The 14,919-nt window shown below is 42.3% G+C and overlaps 1 protein-coding gene across 2 annotated transcripts in view; it reads right to left on the minus strand.

Annotated features, from left to right (window-relative positions):
- lepr (leptin receptor) overlaps positions 1–11,590 on the minus strand; it is a 42,957-nt gene extending 31,367 nt beyond the window's left edge. For both annotated transcript variants that reach the window (XM_034583110.1, XM_034583108.1), the window contains exon 1: positions 11,481–11,590. The gene's annotated coding sequence lies outside the window, so the exon portion shown is untranslated. The remainder of the gene's footprint in view (positions 1–11,480) is intronic.
- Between the last annotated feature and the right edge of the window lie 3,329 nt (positions 11,591–14,919).

Below are 14,919 nucleotides of genomic sequence, written 5' to 3' on the forward strand. Positions count from 1 at the left end.
TAAAACCCTTTTTTTAGGACCTGATGACAATTACTGCAAAATATTTTTGGATTGGGACTATTTTTAACTGTGGAAAAACATGCACACACATCTTACTCACAATTACAGTCAACATTACTCATAAAGACATGGTACATACTTATGAGATTCACAGTCTGGTATAGTAAATGAAATGATTAGATGTTGGGGTCAGTGATGGAGCACAGGGGGGGGGAAACACGCTGTCGCAGCAGCCGCACCTACACACATTCAAAATGAAGACATGACATCATTCTCTCCGATGACATCATCCCTACCGGGGTGTAAGGATGACATCATCCTCTTTGTGCGTGATCATGTTTTTGTGATTCCAAAAGAAGAAAGTGATGAATAGATAAACTAAATCTGACTGTAGTTGATTCATTTAGTTTGGTTTTGTTTTCTGGTGCAGTTTATTTTCTCATCATGATCTAATCTGCTTTTTAATCACCCCTGATGTTAAACCTCTGAGGAAATCGACTCACAGGACCACAGATAAACTGCATTGAGGAAACATCTATTCATTTACTTACTTTTACCATATTATAACCGTTATTGATTCTAATAATGACGATAATCATTATTATTTTCTATATTTGAGTTCTTACACAATCTAGAAATGTCAGAATTCATGTGTCAGCTCGGTTTGTTCCTGTCTCACATTCCCTCATCACCCAGCACTCACATCTTCACCCAAATCACCAGTTTCCATTCCCAGTCCACAGTATTTACACCAGCCGTCTTTTCTGAGTCACGCACCAGATTGTTGCATCACTTACGTCTTGTGTGTCGTTGCCGTCCTGTAACCTGTTATATTTCTGTAACCTGTATTTTTTGAGAACCGGAGTAAAAAAAAACATGTGTTTGTCAATGTATTTGACATCTAGACTCAACTCTTGGTTATAGATTAGATAAATATCACTCATGTGGCTTTTCAATTCCTGCAAAATACAACAGTCGCTGGTTTAAACGGTCCCCTCGCTGCAGGAGCAGTGTTGTAGCTTTGTCATCATGACATCAGCTCATCATAGGGTTCAAATGAGCTCTAATATGACTGCTGCAGTGTGAGTCAAGTGTTTTTACGCTGTACCAACATTATGAGTCGAATCTTACGCCCCCCCCCCCCCCCAGCCCTGCAGAGCGAAGCAGCTGTCCACTTCACACAGGGAAGCCGCTCATGAATTATTAATCTGATTCTGCTGCTCCAGAAAAAAAGGAAGATCCCCAGCGGAGGGGTTGCATACCAAGGAGATGATGTCATGCTTGCAAGCTGGCTGGGATGATGTCACCGTATAGAATGATGTCATCTTTTTTTGTTATATTTTAAATGCATCTAGGATTTGGCTGCAACGTGATTCCCCCTGTTTCACATGCAGATTACATTTCTCTGATCGCTGAAGGATGTGATTTGATCTGATTTCACACAACCAGCAATGACTCATGTCTGGTTCATTTTAATGCTTTTCTGTGAAAGACAGGAAGTGAAGTGGGAGCTGAGGGCAGATAAAGGGCCATTGTTACAGAGGAGTCACCTAATAACCCATTGGCACTGGTTTTAGTTATTCTCTTAAATGGGCGCTCCACTTTAGACTTCAGCAGAGGTGGAGACATCCTGACTTACATTTCCTTTACTGCGACTAGGTGGCGTCTTTATAACAGACGCCCCATTGACATTGTCATGGCCGTATGTGTTCCGGTCTCCGTGTCCCCCTGTCAGTGTTCAATGAGGTTCACCTGACCAGGGAATCAAAAGCTCCTGAGCCGGGGTCAGAGAGAGACACTTCCACACAGGAGGCTGCTGGTCGTGCTGCTGATCCTTTGTGTTTCCAGTTCTGGTTGTTTTTTTTAAAGGTTTTCTGTATTTAGTTTGAGTGTCTGTTTGCCTCATGTGGGGATTAACAACATCCACATGCCTTTTAATCTCCATGTTGCCAGTTTGAAAAATGTTTTTTTAAGGGGGATTTGATAAAGACTCTTTCTTTTCAGAGGCTGACTTAATAAAAACTAAAATCCATCCCCCTCTGATTAACTACTGATATAGAGGATCAAAACAGCCAAATAAATAATAAATAAATACATAAATGTATATAAAACATTGTTGTATTCTACAGTTACTTATTACTAAGTTAGGGAAGGGCACATTTTGGTGCATGACACTTTGGAAAATAGAGTACTTGCCTATTTCTCCATGTTCTCCACTGATTCGTTTCTTTATTCGTTGTTAAATTTGGCAGTTTAAGTCCTCTATATTCTTATTAATGAGAATATTTAAATAAATATGATGCAATAAATCATTACAAGCAGCTCTATCTGACAAACATTTTCATTCATCGGGGTCAGAGTAGCACATACACACTGTTAAGATTGTCCTGCCGCTAAACACAATAAAAGTAGGTCATCTCGCCTAAGTTCACTGACCCTTTGGAAAACTGGAAGAGTCCAGAGAGAAGAAAATGGCAGAAGAACTGTTCACAGGATAAGGAGAGAAACGCTGAAGTAGCTCGTTTGGACCTCATGGCCAACGAGGAAATGTGAATGTTTGTTTTTGGGACATTTTATGGACATTTTATGGTGGTTAATCTTAATCTAATTTAATAAGCAAAGCACATTAGTTTGTACATTTTGCTATTTGAAGAATATTATTTAAAACTTCCATTCAAGGATTCAATACCGAAACAAAAACTTCTGAATATAAAAGTAACTTCGTGAAAAATATCACACCCTCTTTCTCGTGACCAGGAAGCATCTGAGAACTTTCTTCTTTTAACTTTGTGAGGTCTGCTGAATTTGTTGTGACGGATGAGACACTGAACCTGAGGAAGTCTGGCAGCTTTTCAAGTTCAGTCATTGTTTTCCTGTAAAAAGTTCCAAACCATATTTTCCGGAATATGTTTCTCTATGTTCCTCGATTCATTAAAACTTCAAACATGCAAAATAGACTTTTGTTTCCTGTTTGCCGATTTTAAGCATCTGGTTTTCAGACTGTTTCCATTGAATGGCTAGATTGTACCACACAGTTCTGTGTTTTCATGTTTGTTGAAGGCCTATAGACCTGACATCCTTATTTCCATTGGCGTTCTGCCCATGGTCAAACTATGAATATCCTTGTTACTGAGAAATTCAGCTGTAACAGCCAATGTGCAGACTGAGGCCTGTCGAGCAGAGGAAAACATGGAAGTGGACCAATCTAACATCTCTGCCTTTCTCAAAACCTTCCCTGTGCCCACCTTTTATTTTTTAACAGTACATAATCGCTGAGTCTGAGTGGACAATAGTTTATATCTCAAATTACAGATGATGTGTTTTCCAGAGAACAGCTTTTTCACATGTCCACATTGAAAGCTAGTTCTGTGCAAATACACGCTGACCCTGCGTTTGTCGTTCTGACAGTCGTTCTGCACGATGGGGCCAATATCTAGAATTGAAAACCGTTTGGAGCCGTCAGCAGGAGAATAATAAATCCTGCAGACTTTTGCCAATCTGATAACCGACCGAGGATTATGATCCAAAGAGACTAAAGCAGGGTTTCATAAGATTTAATGAAATTACATTTAACTTTGTGTTGAGGGAACAAACTGGACACATGTCCAACTAACAGTGATGTAACGAGGTCAGAGACACAACCGAGAGAGATTCACTTGTTCAACATTTTGAGGGAAGAACTCTTTTTGGCTGCTTCTTCTTGGACACTTGTCCTCAACATGGGGATTCAAGGAAAATCCCGTCTCTTAGCCAAGAAAAAGCTGCAGCATTTAACCTCTCTAGTAAAATGACAACCATCAGAGGGGCGACGCAGGCACTATATATCTATATATCTATATATATCTATATTAGCAATACATCATGTCTGTAGTCCTATGAGGATGCAGAGATGCATTTTCTGATATAAGGTTTAGATCTCCTTGCTAGCCCAAAGATTTGCGGCGGTATCTTGGAAATATTTTGTTCACCTCCTCCTCTTTGACCGATCAGCTCCAAAAGTTGATCATCTGCAGTAATATTCCCTCCAAGCTTTAAACACACACACGGGCAAAAACAACAACTCATGCAGGTAGAGGTGGGGATAGATGGAAAAAAATGAATCTGACTGTTCGTATGTAATCCACAAACTTGATTGTGAACAATTTTAATCTTGTAGATGAAATAACTAAGGTTCTTTAGAGCCCTAAGACAAAAACTTGACCTTTTTCTTGCACTGCAGAAGTACACAAAGTGCCAGCGTCAATCAGCCACTCTTTACCAATGCAAGTGAGCAATGAAGTTTGGGAAATTCCTCAAATTGAGATGATTCTTTGCACTGCACTTAGTGTGTTTTATCTGGACAAACACTTTAGCCAGAAGAAAGGGGAACATAAGGCCAAGACCAAGCAACTGGGCTGCAGCCATCAGCATATCGATAGAAGAACAGCCTCCTATTAAGCACAAAACGAAAGTTAGAGAGTTGAAGGGGTTTCATAACATTTATTTAAATGTAACAACCCACACGAGACTATGTTTTCATCAAAGGGTCAACAAAGCTTCCCAACTTCTACCCAAACCACTAAATATTTCCCGTATCTCCCCTTTTTTGTGTCTTGCTCATTGTGAGAAAATAGGTTGCACACATGTTTTCTATGTAAAACATGTGTGTATTTGAAGAAAAGTTGCTAATTGCACATATTCTCATGAGGCGTTGTCGTGTTTTTCCACTTTTTGGTGGAAAAACAGAGGCGCACACGAGACACGGCACCTGCCAGACAACACGTCCCCTGAGGGAAGAGACGGACGAAGAACAGGTCTGAGAAGCAGCAGATGAAAAGAGAGGGCAAAACTTTAAATGTTGTCTCTGTGTGTGTGTGTGTGTGTGTGTGTGTGTGTGTGTGTGTGTGTGTGTGTGTGTGTGTGTGTGTGTGTGTGTGTGTGTGTGTGTGGTGACAGAGAGAGAGCACAAAAAACGTCCTCGGCTCTAACAGGAGTTAACGAGAGAGCCACGACTAAATGCATCTAATGGCTCTTATTAGTGACAATAACTCCTCATCTCGCTCTAGCATATGCCTGGAGAACACAGTGCTGTGCTGTTTGGGCTTGTTGCTTTCACAACATGTGAACAACTCGCATTAATACCAGATGTGAGGGGACAACATCCAACAACCGCCTGCAGCAGGGCGTGCATGGCGATGTGATGAAATGACAGCAGCGTATTGACTGTTTGCTTGTTCTCTGCGTCGCCGGAAACGCATCATCAGTAGGACGATGATGGTGGTGGAGTCACTCATCAAACCACAATCGCTGCCTCTCACTGGGATTCAGTCTCCACCTCGTTTCTACACACACACACACACACACACACACACACACACACACACACACACACACACACACACACACACACACACACACACACACATTCAATTGTTGTGTCATTTATTCCACACCAAGCTGAGCACCCACACCACAGCCTCGACTCTCACTTTCTCCTTTGAGAGACATGTAAGATAATAAGGGAGTATTTCTTCCCTGGCAGAAAACAAATATGGAGAGAATTAGAGAGCAAAGCTGAAAGAGAGAAATTGATGAGGTGTCCCAGTGTCGAGCTCGTGCGTCATCAAATTTCATTATACACAACTCAGTGAGCCATCCTATAGCCCACACAGCAAAGAGCCGGGGGGGGAGTAGGGGGCTGTTGTGTGGGCACAGATCGAGGATGCGTTAATACTGTGACTCCTTTAAAAACTAATGGTGCTTAAATTGTTCCTTCTAACTTCTTCTGATGAACTATGTTGCATTCCGATTTTTTTTTTTTCAAGGAATAAAAAATGTCATCGTCGTACATTTGCTAAAATTTCAAACTAAATCAAATTCTTTCATCTCCTGTTTTTTAGATAAAAACTAAAGTTCGGGTTCTTCATATCATGCAGCTTAAACACAGTAGAGATGCTTCTCCTCTTCTACACACCGAATGAAAAGCAAACTTTTGGGTTGCGTCACTGGCGAACTTCTGTTTGCTCATGTTGTGCAAATACTGTGAGGAGGTCTACTGGCTGAGGTGAGAACAGTTGCGACATTGAACCTGTTGTGGAAACACCGGAGACGGCGGCGCCCTCGTGTCGGTCCACAAGACGATCTGAAGGCACACACACAGCTCAGGAAATTACACAGTCCTCTCCAGGAGTGTCCAGCGCTACCTGAGGTAAACCAGTGGCCGGTTTGATCCCCCGCTGGCTCGGGTGGGTGCCAGGCCCGGAGTCTTATTGGCTTTCTCAACTTCACGTTATGCAAATTGATTCTGGTGCAAGAGATGCAAAATTCACACCTATTCGCATCTTTGCATTGATTTTGTATTTAATAGGTTGAGAAATTGGCGTTGAGTTTGATGTGAGCAGCATCAAGGGACACGCACCTGAGGTTTCACCCCGTTTTTATAGCATCAAATATTTCAAACTAAACTTACCAGAAGCACGTGAACACACATCAATGTGATAAAAAACTACCTGACGTGCGTAATCTGACTTTTTAGTTTGACGTCCAATCTGTTAACATGGAGGAAGCGGGATTTATGGCCAATATGGATTCCAGCCACCAGGGGGTGATCACGATCCTTTGGCTTCACTTTTGGGGAGATCTGACGTCGTGGATCTTTTTTATACAGTTTGTCCTTCTGACACATCAAACCTCCGTCAGCTACTAAACGCTAATGAGATTGTTTCTCTTTGATGAATTCTGCTCAGGATGATTCAGAAACGCATCTTTCAAATATTAAAACTGTGCAAGTGTCATATTTCTAATTTCCTATAACACTTTCAACTCCACTATCACCCACTTGTGTCTGCACATGACACAATGTTTTTGTTCACCTCCCACTCATGCTAAAGCTGTTTGCATTAGTCAAGCAGCAGGTAATAACATCCAGCCGGATCTCTCTTCGTTAATGTCTCACATCTTCCTCTCGGCAGCATCAGTTTGGCACCTCGAGCCGTTCAGATGCTGTTATTTCTCTAAATGAAAGCTCTGCGGTCGTAAAGATGTTTGTGCGTGATAGTTTTTTCAGAATTAAAATACTCCATCGGCTCTTTCTGACTCAAACTCCCCCGGCTGGGGCCTTGGTGAGCAGAGATATCTTCAGAGTGATGATGAAGAGGGAAAACTGTTTTAATTGTTTGTTTTGAAGCCATGAAAATTATTGACCGTTTTGTTTACTTTTGTCAAATCCAGCTGCCATGGGAATAAGAGTCTGGATTTCATCTTCTTAAAAAGAAAAACTTTTGTTTTGTTGCAGAAACACACAGGTGCAACGTGTCCTTCAAGCTCAACGAACATAAAGGTTTTGTCTCTGAGTCGCTGATTCAATCAGCCACAGAAACTGTTATAAGAGAAATAATGGTGCTCTTTAATGGTGTGACAATTCTATAGCAGGGTTTGTTTGGGTTTTGGCTTAAAGGGCGATCTCTGAGTCCACTGGCTGTCCTCTGATGACGCATCAACCTCTGGGGCAGTGGCCAATATTTTGGGGCTTCAATAAACAATGGATTTAAGGGTCAAGATTCCATCTTCTGGTCGCTGCACACTGTCGACAGTCACATGAGGCGAATGTTTCTCTGCACTAAACACAAACGGTGATACTTTTTGCAGGTGTTTCACGTCCAGACGACCTTTTGGCTAATGTCCAACAGTTTAGAAATTAAAAAGCCGACAGCTGATGCATTTCGCTCAATGCGTTTCGCCTCTTGTGCTCAGCTCAAATGTGATTGGTTCAACTTGAATCGGAAACCAGAATTCTTCTGGCCTTAAAGTCTTGTCCCTTGGCTACAGATTGTGTATATTCACATGCAGAATCCATTTATAGAGGTAGTGGTGGTGTGGTCCGCTTATAAGGTTATAAGTTCTTGACCTTATTATGTTATGACGCTTAAAATTGAACTGAATTGAATACCTTCCAGTTTAGTTCATTTATTTCTTGCCATGGATTTTTGTGAAGCACTTTGTAACCTTAGTTAGATAAGTGCTATACAAATGTAGCCATGATATTAGGGCGGCATGCTGGTGCAGCGGTTGACACATAGCAAGAAGGTTCTGCCATGTTCTCCCTGTGTCCACACAGGTCCTCTGGCTTCCTCCCAGAGCTCCTCTACATCGCCTGTGGGAAACTGGCGACCCAATGTCCAGGATGTACCCAGCATGTCACCCGGGATTGGCTCCATCACAACCCTGAAAGGCTGAGCATTACAGCTAAGAGATGGAGGTTCGTCATTAAGTTAAGGCCCTTCGCCACAATGGTTACATTAATAAACATACATTTTCAGTTATAGAACGATTGCGGGCAAGATTTTAAAGAAACAACTTTGACTATCGGCCAAAACAGGAAAATCATCGTCAGCCTCCCCTGTTAAGTTGAATGTTTTTGTCAACCCTGCCTTAATCCTTCACTCCTTCATAATATGGCCGCTGGAGGCTTTAATTCTTCCTTCTCACACGACCGGCCTTCAAAATAAAACAGGTTATTGCACAAATGACCTATGAGGCCATTTTGAAGGAGTAAACAATTTTCTATTTGGGATTTTTAAAAGCAAAATGTTTGCAAACACTTCATCTTAATGTTCTGAAACGAGAGTATTTTGTTCACCCATCCAGCTTTCTCATCACACTAATGCAGGCTGACATTTACAGACCCAACACGTGGTTTAGAACCTGCGTACGCTTTTCTGTGTTTGTGGGTGTTGTTTTCATCTGCCTGACAAAAAGGTCGTCGTAGCAAACAGCCTAAGTGGGAAGCGAGGGTGAATTAGTGAAATAAACAGAAAGAGACGGCTTGTATGTGGATAATAAATAAAGAGCAGAAGAAAAAAGAGGACGGCAATAATGACAGGAAATGGAAAAAGTGGAGCAACATGGACGATTTCATTTTACTTTAGTCCATGAAGTAAATATTTTCCAATAAGCCTGCTACTCTTCCTGGAAAATTGAACATGTGAGACAAAGTAGCTTGACCCATGTCTTGGCCATTAGGATGTTGTTGATAAGTTGGTGATGCACTGGCAGGCAGACAGCAAAATCTGGCAAACTGCACAAAACTTTCAACGTGCATTGTTGCAATATCGATAGTGTATGAATATGAGCAAAGTTTGTTGCCTGGGCCGAGATCTACTCGACCCTATGTTGCCAAAATGACAGTATTTACGCCACAGGCTATATTTTTGGGCACAGTCGGATTGAAGGGAGCAGCGGAATCAAAATATCCTCGATCGAAATAAACCATTAGACAATAGTTCGATAGATATGGAAAAAAACTGTATTGAAAGTGTGTTGTATGAGCCTGAATACACTCGGAGGAGCTACAGCAGAAGCGAGGAAAGCAGTGCAGAGCTGCCTCGTATGCTGGGGACAAACGCTGCTGCAAAATGTGCACGGATGGAAACGGAAGAGGAGTCTCTGTGCTGCAGCAAATTTCCAGCTCCAGCATCAGTAAAGTTATCTGAAGGTTTTAAGCCACGTATGAACCGAGGAGTTCTGGAGAGGAAGTTCTTCTTCTCGGGATAAATGGACCCTGCCAGTGGTATTTGTAAACACGCCCGAAGCTCGGGTCAAGCATCCAATAGGAGAGAGGCCTTGGAGCCCGGTGCATTCTGGGTGTTGTAGTGTATTTTTAGCTTTAGGGGAAAAATGAATACCTGATCCCCTTTCTCCTTTTTCTCCACTCACGTCACTCCGATTAAATATGTTCCCACCTTTCTACTGCGAAGAGAGACACAGGTTTATCAGAAGGTTTATCCGTCCTCCCAGCAGGGAACTGTTCCTTTAACAATAGTATTAAATTCAGCTGCTGTACACGTCGCTGTAAAACCCTGAAACCGGAGTCGCCGTGACTTCAGATGAGAGGCTGCTGTTATGTGCACTCAGTCCAACGACATGAGTTTAAATATGCAAATGTGTCTGTCTGTGTTTTTATTCATCCGTGTGTTAGTAGCCCAGTGCATGCTGGGATAGAATCCAGCTTTGGACAGCAATAAGCACATATAAAAAAAGGGTTGGACTGACTTATTGATGATTTATATATATAAAGTGAATCTAAAATCTTGAATCTTAACTGTAATGAAACAGGGAATTCAAAATTACATAATTTCATATTTCCCGAATTTTTAGGATAAGGAAATAGGAAAGTTAAATAAAGCGTTGCTGTTTTAGTTCTGACTATAAGTGAACATTTGTTGGGAAAATTCTGAATCCTTCATCAAAATCAAAGGACATTAAAGTGAAAATTCCCCTCGAGAGAAATGAACAAGACAAATCACAGTACTTTCATATCTATCAAGCTCAGTAAGGACATAAATAATATGAACATGAGAACAACTGGAACAACAGGGTTAAAAAAAAATAATCACTTACACTTTTGGTTCCTGTGCAAATTCATCCCTCGAGGTCGGACTGAGCAAACAGCACAGAAACCTCCTCGTCACCGTGGAGACCACGTTGACCATAGTCTCACCTTTTGCATGGCTAGTTTAAATAAACCCAATGGTCGGATGGGGCGGTTAAATGCCACCTGTTAAACGACCGCGGCTGTTATCTCTGACATAAGATTGAAAAACAGGCTCCTCTGCCCTCTGAGAATCTACGACTCGTCTGTGGATCGAAACCACTCTGGTCGGATTTTGCCCCGAGGCTCGTCTGAAATGTGTCTGAGGCCGAAGCACCGGATCTCAGCTCTCTGCGTGTGAGTGAAACCTCGGACACCAGGCTGAACACAAGAGCTGTCTCCTTGTTTTTTTCCTTGAAAGGATCACGGACTAAGTGGCTGCATTGCCTCTAGAGAGACACAAAGAAAACACGGCAAGTCATAACATTATCTAAACTTCTGTGCTTGTATAAAAGTATAGAGCCTGACTCTTTCCCCCTTGGTTCCCAGTCTAATGCTAAGCTAAATGCATCATGACTCCAGCTTCAGTACCAACATCCCAAAATGTTTCTTTACAAATTAATTTCAAGGCTATTTAATGTCATGGTTTCCACTGGACTGACTCACCAAAATATAAAGAAAACAAATGGAATATGTGATGTTTTAGTATAAGAAAGATTTTGCGATGGTAAATTAGAGGAAGCGAGGCAGAAAGGAGGAGGATGGAGAGACACAGGAGGAGGAATAAGGAGGAAGGGGAAGGAAGAAGCAGCAAGAAGAAGAAGGGAGGAGAAGGAAGAAGAGAAATAGAGAGACTGAAGAAGAATGATCTCCTGTTATTTCTCCTCAGAAACAAACAGCAACACTAGAATAAGTCCAGTCGCTGTGAATTCAGACAATTAGAAAACTAGAATGACACCAAGTCAAGCCCATACCTTCATCAAGGCCTGACAGTCGCTGCACCACTTTTCACACACTCATAGATTTCAGTCCTCTGAATGTGTCAGTTAGTTTAAAATAAAGATCCATTTACTGTTCCCTGGGAAAAGGGTGGAATTCTCGACCGCAGAGAAATAAACCCCTGCTTACTCACATAGCCAGCCGACCAACTCGAGCAGTTCTCCGGACGTTTGAAATAAAAAGTAAAGTTCCAGCTGATGCCGTGAACGTTGGTAGCGGCAGACAGGGACCTGACATGTTGACGTCCCGCAGGCAAACAGCTTTATGTGGGGCCGCGTGTCTCTGGGCATGAGGAGCTATTTCTGATTCACGGTGTCAGAATACACACTTGTTGCTCGCAACATGGTGCACAGGCCGGGATGTGCGTGCATGTGTTTGTGGCCTGCTAACTTGTGTATCTACAGGTGTGTGTGTGTGTGTGTGTGCAGACGGCAGGAAGGTTAGATACAAACCACCTCTATTTGTGTGTGTGTGCATGTACACGGACTGGAGGTGTTTATTTGTAGCGGTGGGCACAAAAGGGATTTTTCACAGAGCCTTAGAGAAAACAAGAGCTTAGTGATAAACCAACCTTCAGTCAGTGGTCGCCTCAGATTTCCCTCTCTGGTTAAGGTACAAAGGGGTTTTCTGTGTGCGTTAGTGTATGTGTGTGTGAATGTGTGTGTGTGGGTATGATATCTGATCCCATAATTTCTATGACGCACTCTTGCCAACAGATTCCTTAGGGTTACACTGCAGCCCCATTCCCTGACCCACAGGGATCCTGACCAGGTCCCGACAAACTCTGGGAAACGAACCCACTGCACCGGTTGAGATGAGGGAGAAAAGAAAACTCCCTAACAGGATGTCATGTTGTTCCAAATGCAAAGATAAGCCCTGAAACCCCACTGTACTTCAGAGGTAGATGCAACACTTTAAAACAGCTGGAGTCAACATTTTCATATTAACAGTGGATCAGATGATTATGTGTAATGTGGATGGTGTCGCTCACAACGATGAATCTACTTTGTTTCGGTTTTTCGGATCCACTTTTATCAATCCGTCCATTTTCTATAGCGCTTTTTCCTTCGAGGGTCACAGGGGGAGCTCGAGCCAATCCCAGCTCACATTGGGCGAGAAGGTGGGATACAACCTGGGCAGGTCGCCAGCGTATCACGTGACCTCTGACACAGAGACCAGCAACCGTTCACAGTCAAACCAAATAGCCCCTATACCTCCGACTTTTATATATTTTATTCTTTTCTTTTATGATACAAAAACTACAGAACGAATTTCCATAAAACTTGGTGAAAGGATGGGCCATGAGCACAAAAGAAAAGAATCGACAAATTATTTTGGTGCAGATTCAGACAAAGAGGTGGAAAAAGGAAAAAGAATTTCCACTTTATTTACTATTTTCACCAATTTCCCGGAGAATAATCCATTGATCTTGATGAAGTTAAAACCAGACCTACTAAGGGGAGTGATATCTAAGTCTCACAGTCGAGGGTTTCAGTTTGCTACCACATTTGCAGGTTTCGATGAAAAACAGATGATAAAACAAAACCAAAGGTCAAACTTTGCATGATGCCAACCAGTGAGTCACCAGCTGCAGCCGCACCTGCCGCGAAGTGAGAATCCGAATCGATCCCAAAGAGGCAGCAAAGAATAGTTTCAATAAGAATATAGCAACAACCCCCCCCCCCCCCGACAACAGTCATGCTATTATAAAAACAGCTTTTAAATGCCTGTAAATGTTATTATTCTGGTGCCATTATTAGTTTCCCCACAGCTGCCGTTCACACATGGCTGCAAAGCGGCAAGGCCAGAGGGGGGAGGCCACTATTTTTAACCTGCCCGTAAGGAAACAAAACAGTGAGCTGACCGGAGCAGACTGGGAAAGTCGACCTGCATGACACCGACAGTGGTGTGCAAACAGAAGAACCGTCTCCAATCTTGAATCCTGCATCACAACAACTTGACCCTTCTGACATTTGAGCAAATGGAGATTTGAACGTGTTCCCACCAGGGAGGTTATGTTGGGAACTTGGTGGAAGAATAGGGTAGAGGCCAAGTAAGAATCAAATGGGGCAGAGCCAGGATTGTTTTAGTTTAAAGTTTAAGTTTTGCGTTTTTGACAATTTCACAGAGTTTGATGATTTTAAAGAAAAATCGGGCGTATTTGAAAGACTGGCAGTGTTTTTGATGAGTGGACCTTCGAGAGCCCACAGGTGACATGACACATTTCTCCTGATGGTTTTGTTTATCTCTGCATGAGGGAACAAAGGCCTCACTGTGTTTGTTTACGAGAAGAGAAAGTGATACACAAAAGGAGTGTGTGCAATTTGGTGCAGATCCAAACACAATCCAGATGTAGTGATGTGAAAAGTGGTTTTCGTAAGGGGACTGTTGGGCCTCGGAGGACGTACCCGCTCTCTACTGAGTTCTGCTCTGGTTAGCATGGGACGAGAATAAAAAATTTAAATTTCCTATCTTCAGTGTTTTTCTTTGAAAGCAAAAAAATGTCTAGATGAACAATTTCCTGCTTTGAACATCAAGCATCTGTTATTGTGGAGTAAGATGAAGTTCGATGACTTCTTCTCCTCCAAAAGAGCGGGGACTGTGAACAGATGATATTGAAACAAAATCAAATTCTCTGGTTCTGCTTCCTGTGTGAAATATGCACAGTATGCCTGTTCGCGTTCTTACACACACACACACACACACACACACACACACACACACACACACACACACACACACACACACACACACACACACACACACAGCCTTTTTTGCATTTATTGCTTCACATGCCTTTGGACAAGTAGCGAAATGTTCCCCTGGGAGAAATAGTTCAGGTGATAGTTTATGAGCAGGAAGTCTGAGCTCTCAATGAAATATTCACAATAAATCTCCAATATAAGCAGGTGATTCTGCACAAAGAGAGCAGCAGTAATGAAAAGCTTCCTTCCTTCGTAAAAACCACGATAATGAAACCCTTCATCTCCGGCAGTATAAGAGACATTAAATGCATCTCTTCACTTTATGTAAATTCGAACCACCGCTCCCTAAAACACCATCGATTTCCCCCTAAAGACCACATCGACCCTCAGCATCTTCTCTGGTATGTGCATCTTTCCACTCAATCCACACGTTCCCCCTTCACATTATCAGAACCTCACAAATAAAGAGCCTTGAGAATGTAATGAATGCACGAGCGCTGACATCTCCGAGTCTCTAATGGCTGCAGTTAGACGATGGTTCTGCATGTGAGGGGTTAGCACAGAGCACAGGTCACGGACGAAAACATCCGGTCATCTGCTCCTCTCTGAACTCGCCTGTCTCATTATAACCATGATTAGGATTATATTTGGCAGCAGTAATCAGAGGGAGTGGAATTTTAAATTATTCTCCCACAGTTTTTGTGCTTTTAAACATCATTCTGACCTTTTTGTTTGTTATTTTACAGTTTCTGACATAAACTCCAGCTCCACCAGCCTGAAGTTAAACTGTGAAATATCTGCACAGTTACAATTCAGTGCAAACACATTCCGAAATAATGCATCTTCATAACTTTGGGGCAAATTGGC

The sequence above is a fragment of the Hippoglossus hippoglossus genome, chromosome 4 (assembly GCF_009819705.1).
Source record: "Hippoglossus hippoglossus isolate fHipHip1 chromosome 4, fHipHip1.pri, whole genome shotgun sequence".
NCBI lineage: Eukaryota > Metazoa > Chordata > Actinopteri > Pleuronectiformes > Pleuronectidae > Hippoglossus > Hippoglossus hippoglossus.